Genomic DNA, 8,338 nt, shown 5'->3' with positions numbered 1-8,338 from the left:
CAAATCGTTTACAATATGTGTTTTAATCCTTACTTGCCTTTTCTTATCCTGATATTAATGGCCTGACTTGTAGTTTGGCCCGACTTGTAGTTTGGCCCTAAATGACCTTAGTTGTCGATGGGCCGTAAAACTCAAGCGAACAAACGAACCGCTTACCTGATGAAGCTTTATCATATTTTTTACACATATTTGCGTGTTTGCTTCCGCATGGCCACTGCTTAATGAGAACTTTGTACCATTTAAAAACGACACTTAAACAATATGCATGTAGCCCACTGTTGTGTATCGTTACAATAGTTGCTATTCGATAGTTCAGAAAAAGAGTAAGACTTGCCAATCATGCAATGTGTCACTGTCAAGAAGGCTCTGGGTTCTGTCCCCTGGCCGAGACACACCAAAGTCTATAAAAGTGGTAGTTTCTGCTCGTGCTTAGTGCTCAGCATAACGGAAGTGGGACGACTGGTTCATCCGTTGTCAGTATAATGTGACCGGGTGGTGCGTGTTGCTTGGTGTCTTCGGCGGCATGTTTCAGTGTTTTAGCACTATAAAAAGGGCAATAGTTCCACTATACAAGAGGACACAACATGAATATACCGCAGTCTCCCAAAACACGCACCTACCACAACATACACGCAACACATCGTATACATGTGAGTAGTGATGGGCAATCGGTTTCAAATTGATAATCGATCATCGGAAATAATCGGAGGGTCATAATCGATTATATAATCGATTATAATCGGATATCTTCATTTTATTGATAACTTTTGTAACTTCGACTAAGTTATTTGTAGAGTTACTTGTACACAGTACAATATGGTCATATCTTTAGACAAGAGGCCCAAAGGGCCTTAACGGTCATCTGACTACCTTGGCCATAGTAAAATTAATTATATATGGTGTCCCCTTTGTCAGGACCATGTCAGGATCATTTTCAATTTCTTTCAACAAATTTTATTTCAAACAAGAGGCCCAAGGGCCTTAACATATAGGAAATTAATTAGATATATATAGTGTCATGGTAGTCATCTTCGATTTGGGATCAACCAGATCTAGATGTAACAATACTTTGTCTGGACCATATCAGGATCATTTCATGCAAGTTTCAGCCAAATCGCACCGGTAGAACTTGAGAAGAAGTTCAAAATGTGTTTTCAAGATGGCGGCTGTGGCGGCCATCTTGGATTTCGGATCGACCCGAAAAATAACAACACTTTGTCGGGGACCATGTCAGGATCATTTCACTCAAGTTTCAGCCAAATCGCACCGGTAGAACTTGAGAAGAAGTTCAAAATGTGTTTTCAAGATGGCGGTTGTGGCGGCCATCTTGGATTTCGGATCGACCCGAAAAATAACAACACTTTGTCGGGACCATGTCAGGATCATTTCATGCAAGTTTCAGCCAAATCGCACCGGTAGAACTTGAGAAGAAGTTCAAAATGTGTTTTCAAGATGGCGGCTGTGGCGGCCATCTTGGATTTCGGATCGACCCGAAAAATAACAACACTTTGTCGGGACCATGTCAGGATCATTTCACGCAAGTTTCAGCCAAATCGCACCAGTAGAACTTGAGAAGAAGTTCAAAATGTGTTTTCAAGATGGCGGCTGTGGCGGCCATCTTGGATTTCGGATCGACCCGAAAAATAACAACACTTTGTCGGGACCATGTCAGGATCATTTCATGCAAGTTTCAGCCAAATCGCACCGGTAGAACTTGAGAAGAAGTTCAAAATGTGTTTTCAAGATGGCGGCTGTGGCGGCCATCTTGGATTTCGGATCGACCCGAAAAATAACAACACTTTGTCGGGACCATGTCAGGATCATTTCATGCAAGTTTCAGCCTAATCGCACCGGTAAAACTTGAGAAGAAGTTCAAAATGTGTTTTCAAGATGGCGGTTGTGGCGGCCATCTTGGATTTCGGATCGACCCGAAAAATAACAACACTTTGTCAGGACCATGTCAGGATCATTTCATGCAAGTTTCAGCCAAATCGCACCGGTAGAACTTGAGAAGAAGTTCAAAATGTGTTTTCAAGATGGCGGCTGTGGCGGCCATCTTGGATTTCGGATCGACCCGAAAAATACCAACACTTTGTCGGGACCATGTCAGGATCATTTCACGCAAGTTTCAGCCAAATCGCACCAGTAGAACTTGAGAAGAAGTTCAAAATGTGTTTTCAAGATGGCGGCTGTGGCGGCCAGCCATCTTGGATTTCGGATCGACCCGAAAAATAACAACACTTTGTCGGGACCATGTCAGGATCATTTCACGCAAGTTTCAGCCTAATCGCACTGGTAGAACTTGAGAAGAAGTTCAAAATGTGAAAAGTTAACGCACGGCGCACGGCGGACGGCGCACGGCGCACGGCGGACGACGACGGACGAAACATGATGACTATAGGTCATCCTGACCCTTCGGGTCAGATGACCTAAAAATGGTACCAATAAGTTATTACTATGTTTTATGAATGAAATGTAATAAAATATCATTTGTTATTAACAAATTGAAGATGAGCGTTATGTTTTGTTTGGCATGAAATGACATGAATACAGAATATTTGAATTCAATTTCAAACAAATCATATACATTTGTATATATATATGCCTATATAGTAGATATATAATGTTCGCTAAGTTTCGTCATAAACACCAGGAAAACAAAGTTTAATTTTCATCATTTTAATTAATTTTTGCTTAATTAAAAAAATTAAACAAAGTTGTAGAGTTCAAACTTCTCCATTTCACAATGTCCAAACTAGCATGCTTCGGTTTTTTTTGTTTACCAATATGCAATGTTTTTGTTCAAAAACACTAAGGTGTCAATGTTCTTTGGACTCAGTCTACATCTTTTTTTTGTTTACAATTTGACCACACAGGCTAAACACACGTTCTGATGACACTGAAGAAGCAGGCAAACAAAGATATTTTTGGCAATTCTGTTGATTCTGGGATAGAAATGCTCATACATCTTCCACCACTGAAGTAGAGTTAGGTTGAGATCTTTTCTATTATCTTTGACTCGAGGTATTGGTCAATCTCTAACTCTATAGCTGTAGAAGGATTAGCCTTAGATTCCCCAGTACACACTATGTCCTCAAGCCAATCGTCAGTGTCAACAGATTTCATTTTTTTGGTTGGGGGTCCTTCATCACTAGCTACCTCATTTTTAGAATCCATTTCCCTATCTGTAGCTGGATCCATAGTCAATGTCGGTAGAGCAGGGATCTCGCCCACTTGGGACGCTTCTTACACTTCTTGCCCACTAAGTTCATCATCCTGTTTTTCTGTTTTAATTTTAAGTGTAGGAACTTGTCTGAAATCACCACTTTCCTCTATTAAATACGCACGTGCCTGATCCCTCATCTCTGGTGCGAAGTTAAGGTCCTTTGTAAATGGGTTTAAGATGCAAGCAAGGAGTGTGATTTTGTCGGTCAATGTTCTGCGGTTAATTTCACATTGCAGTTTGTCCTTGATTTTTTTTATAACAGACCTGTCATCGTCGGATACTTCGACAATCTTCAAAAGCTTTGTGATGATGGGCAAAATTTTGTGCACTGTAGGTACTTGGTCTGCACACACAATGGTTGTTGCCTTTTCAAAAGGTTCTAAAATAGCAACAATGTTTTCTATGATGGATTGTTCTTCAAAGGAGAATACACAGTTTTTCAGTGTTGTACTTGCCTGTTTTGATAAGGAGGGATCATTTGCTAATGCCATGAGAACAGGAAATTGTTCTGAGAGTCTCTGGAGCATGTACAGGGATGAATTCCAGCGTGTCGCCACATCAATAATCAGTTTATGACCTACCAGGTTGGCCCTGCTGTCATCAAACAACAGTTTTTGCTTTTCACACAGAAGATCAAAGATGCTAGACGACTGATGAAAAAACGTAACCAGCTTGCGCGCTTTTCCCAACAATCTGTTTACTTCTGGGATGTTTAGTGAGTTTTTAACCATTAAATTGATTCGATGTCCGTAACATCCGAATCTATCCCAACCAAGAATTTCATACGCTTTCTTTTCATTAGCTGCGTTATCTGTTGTAGCTAAGGGTGTAGGGAGACCCCATTTAGTTTGAGTGGCCTTTAGCTCATCTGCAATTGCTTCTGAAGTGTGGCTGCCCGTTACTTTGATTGTACCTAAAACAGCATTTTTAAGTTCCCAGCTCTCATTAATGAAATGTACTGTAGTAGTAAAATAAGATTCAGTATTTAAACTGGTCCAACCATCATGGGTGATTGAAATATTTTCAGATAATGAGATTTCTTTTTTTCAACTTTACATCAACTTCAGTTTTCTTGTTCTGTAGTCTTCTCATTACAGTTTTTCTGGATGGAACCTTGTACCTGCAAATACACAGACTTTTTATTCGCAAAACAATGAAATATATTTTGCTAACAAGACAGCATGTAATCTTACACATTATTAAATAAGTATTTAATAGTAATGGAAATGATTCTTTTTATTTACATGTAAATTATGTAATTAGTAAAGTAAACAGTTTCTGAAGATTGGAGTGCAAAAACTACTAGTACAATCATATGTTAAAAAAATCAATGAAAATATGTACCTTGGATCCAATAAAACCAACAAAATCTTTAAATAGCTGATTGTCTACAGTGCTAGCAGGGATTGCCTTTCCAGCGATAAACTTGCACAGAGCATCATCTATCTTTTCTTGTCTATCTGGGCTTATTCTACCGGCCTGGTTCACATTAACAAAAGCTGTCATTGAAGCTTGTTTCGGCGCATTAGAAGTTTCTTGTTTGTTTATTGGTCCATGGAAAGTGTCAATGTGGTGCATGAAGTTTGTGGTTGTTTCCTAAAATTGATAAGAGATAACAAAATTTATCTACGTGACACTTTTTTCCCGTGATCATGTGTAACATCGCATTAAAAAATAATGGCTCAATCAATACACGTATTAATGAATGAGTGATAAAAGCTTGGCCAACTGAAACAATTTTCGTGCTTTATACTTTAATCTAACACGTCTAGGTTCACATAATTTTGGTAACGTGTTATTCTATTAGGTTCTAGTCTGGACAAATGATTTACACGTGCATTTAATTTGACATACATTCATATTTATTTACGCTACTAACCCTTGTTGGAGTATTTCTTCTTACAAACTTTGCATATCGCAACGGACATGTCGAGTGTTGTTTTGTTAGGTGGATAAGAAATTTTAGACTTTGAAATTTGGACTAATTCTATAATTATCTACATATATCTTTCAAGAATATTACATTGTGTAGGTCAAGCACATGTGTTTCATATTTGCAATAGGAAAACCAACTTCTGATAGGGGCAGTGTATTGCTACTAATTACATAGCCATGTTATTAATTATGTTACATGATAACTGCAAATGAGTAAACATGTTTCCCTATGTAATACAGCATCTACGTTGGGTCAACTGTTCCAGGTATTGGCTTTCATACCCAAATATTGACATATGTTATCCCGATGTACTGCTATATTAACTCGCCAATAATCTCTGTACAGAGTCGATTCCTAAGACTCCAATAAACGTATCGTACCATTCACTGAATCTGCGTTGGAGTTCTACATCTATACACACCACAACAACCTACGAAACTACACACGAAGATATAAACATCATATTGGCGCCGTGCTGAAAGAACCTGGGTTCGGACATTTCGGAAGTTACTACCACGATTGATCACCGGTTTACAGGTATGTAGATTTTACATTCTTGATCCATTTTTGTGAACATTTGCTTTTAGTTTGTCCACCTAGGTATTTTATTTTGTTAATTTCACATTTCGCTACACTCTTATACAACACTACACACATATCGACAATGTCAACTGAGCAAAACACAGAGCCACAACACACTCCTACAACATACGCTATTGAACTTTTAACGGCCAACGCCACAAGTGTCACAACTTTAATTCATAATCAGTCTCAGAGGCTAAAACTTTTAGAAAATACGACTAATAAATTAATCCTTGCAGACAATTCTTGGTGTGCAGGAAAACTTTTCAATGGGGATCGCTCGCAATTTGAGCAATGGATGCGGGACATTGATAAACAGGCACACATTACTGGCAATCACAATAAAAAACACATTCTTGCACTCCAATCTTCCACAGGTCCTGTCTGTGAATTTATACAACGCTATATCAAAGGCATTGAAAGTCCTGATTGGGCTGACCTAAAACACCAACTTACTCGTTGTTTTGGCGACATTCAGGGAGCATCACATGCTTTTGCTCTATTAAAACAAATCACGCAAAGGCCCAATGAACCGGTTCAACTATTTGCGCAACGCATTTTATCTTTAGCGGAGAAGGTTTACGAGGGTCATAATCTGGGTTCACCGATAGTTGCACAGCAGTTGGTAAGATTTTTTGAAGATGGTTTGGAAATTCCTGATATTCGTTTAAAAGTTATGCGGGGCGAATACACAAATTTTGATAAGGCAGTCAATTGTGCAATGCGTGAAATGAATATTCGCCATCAATTCAATATCCGTTGTCAAGATCGTCCATCACCACAAATACCATCAACAAACTTTACACACACCACCCTTTTGTTTGTTTGTTTGAGTTTTACGGCCCATCGACAACTAAGGTCATTTAGGGCCAAACTACAAGTCATGCATTAATATCAGGATAAAAGTTCAGGGTAAGAAAAAGCAAGTAAGGACTAAAACACAGATTGTAAACGTTAATTTGATAAAAAAAGGTTTGCATGGGATAAAATAAATTTGGCTAAAACACATGAGAAAACTCATGCACAATGTTGATGAAACGATGAAATGTTGAGTTGATACGATGTATGATGAGAAAACGTTCATATTTTGCTTAAAATACCGATCTCTTTGAGATAATTAAAAATACGATTATGTCTCACGGCATGAAACAAAGTTTACATGTCGGAGACATCGTAGTATTTATCTCGTATGTGTTTAAAATCAATACAATGCAATAAAATATGCTCCACTGTGAGAGGAGAATCACATGCATGGCATGTAGGAGGATCCTCCCCTCTCAATAGATAGGAATGTGTAAAATATGTGTGTGTCCAGTTCGGAGCCGAGAGAGTACAACTTCCTCTCTGCGGTCTCTCCGACTGGACAGTTTAGGATTAAGTGTAGGTTGAATTTTAAACAGTTTATTGTTTGTTTCGGTAGACCACCTTTGTTGCCAATGGTGTTTGATGGCTGACTGAATTGAAGGTTTGATGTCGGTGTATGGTAGTTTCAAATCTGTTTGTGCTAGGCGAAGAGCAGTCTTAGCTGCTTCATCAGCCTGTTCATTCCCCTTTATACCCACATGACTGGGAATCCAGAGATAAGTAATTTGAGTTTTAGAAGATAATCGAAATGTTCGGATTAAAAGATTTTGGATTAGAGTATTTCTAGGGCTTCTTGATTTCAAAGCCTGAAGAACCGAAAGAGAGTCTGAACAGATGATTGCCTTTTCAATGCGGTGTTCTTCGATATGGTCAAGCGCCAGACCGATAGCACATGCTTCCGCAGAGAAAATGGAGGCAATATCCGGGAGTCGGATAGAGGAGCAGTGATTAGATGTACAGCATGCTGCCGCAACTTTATCACCGTCTTTTGATCCGTCAGTGTAGATCTGAACATGGTCAGGGAAAGCCCTAATGCACTCCCGAAAGGAGGATTTGTGTTCTTCGGGTAATGCACTGGATTTTGCCCTCTCATGTAGAGATAAATTGATATCAGGTGTTTGAATGAGCCATGGTGGTACATCCGATACGGTGTACTCGTCAATGGTGTCGAAAGTTATATCAAGTTCCAGCAAAAATTTTGAAATTCTGATGCCAAATGTTGGTATGAGCTTTTGATTCTGTGTAAATATTTCTTGGTGTTGTGGATTGAATACAAGGTTAAATGCAGGATTTTTGGGGTTGGATTTCAGTTTGAGCAGCATACTGTAAGGATAATTTCTTTCCGTCGATCGTCTAGAGATGGCTCATTAGCTTCCACATGGAGACTCTTCACAGGTGTTGTTCGAAAAGCTCCAAGTGCCAGACGCAGTCCCTGATTCTGTATAGGGTCAAGCATCTGTAGATAGGAGCTGCGAGCCGATCCATAGACAATCGAGCCGTAGTCAAGTTTTGATCTAATAAGTGCCCGGTAGATACGCAGAAGCATTTCACGGTCTGCACCCCAATCAGAATGGGAAAGAACTCGTAGAATGTTCAGCGCCTTCGAGCACTTATCCTTCAGATGTTTGATATGTTGGAACAAAGGACAGTTTCGAATCAAATATTAGTCCAAGAAATTTAGTTTGTTCAACTACTGGAATTTTAATTCCATTGAGTGTGAGGTCAGGATC

The 8,338-nt window shown here is 39.2% G+C and overlaps 1 pseudogene; it reads right to left on the bottom strand.

Moving 5' to 3' along the window:
* Positions 1–2,699: 2,699 nt before the first annotated feature.
* On the bottom strand, positions 2,700–5,193 carry LOC138313963 (E3 SUMO-protein ligase ZBED1-like; annotated as a pseudogene).
* Between the last annotated feature and the right edge of the window lie 3,145 nt (positions 5,194–8,338).

This window comes from Argopecten irradians, unplaced genomic scaffold (genome assembly GCF_041381155.1).
Source record: "Argopecten irradians isolate NY unplaced genomic scaffold, Ai_NY scaffold_1121, whole genome shotgun sequence".
NCBI lineage: Eukaryota > Metazoa > Mollusca > Bivalvia > Pectinida > Pectinidae > Argopecten > Argopecten irradians.
The sequence above is the reverse complement of the archived record's forward strand: the minus strand, read 5'-3'. Positions and strand labels throughout refer to the sequence as shown.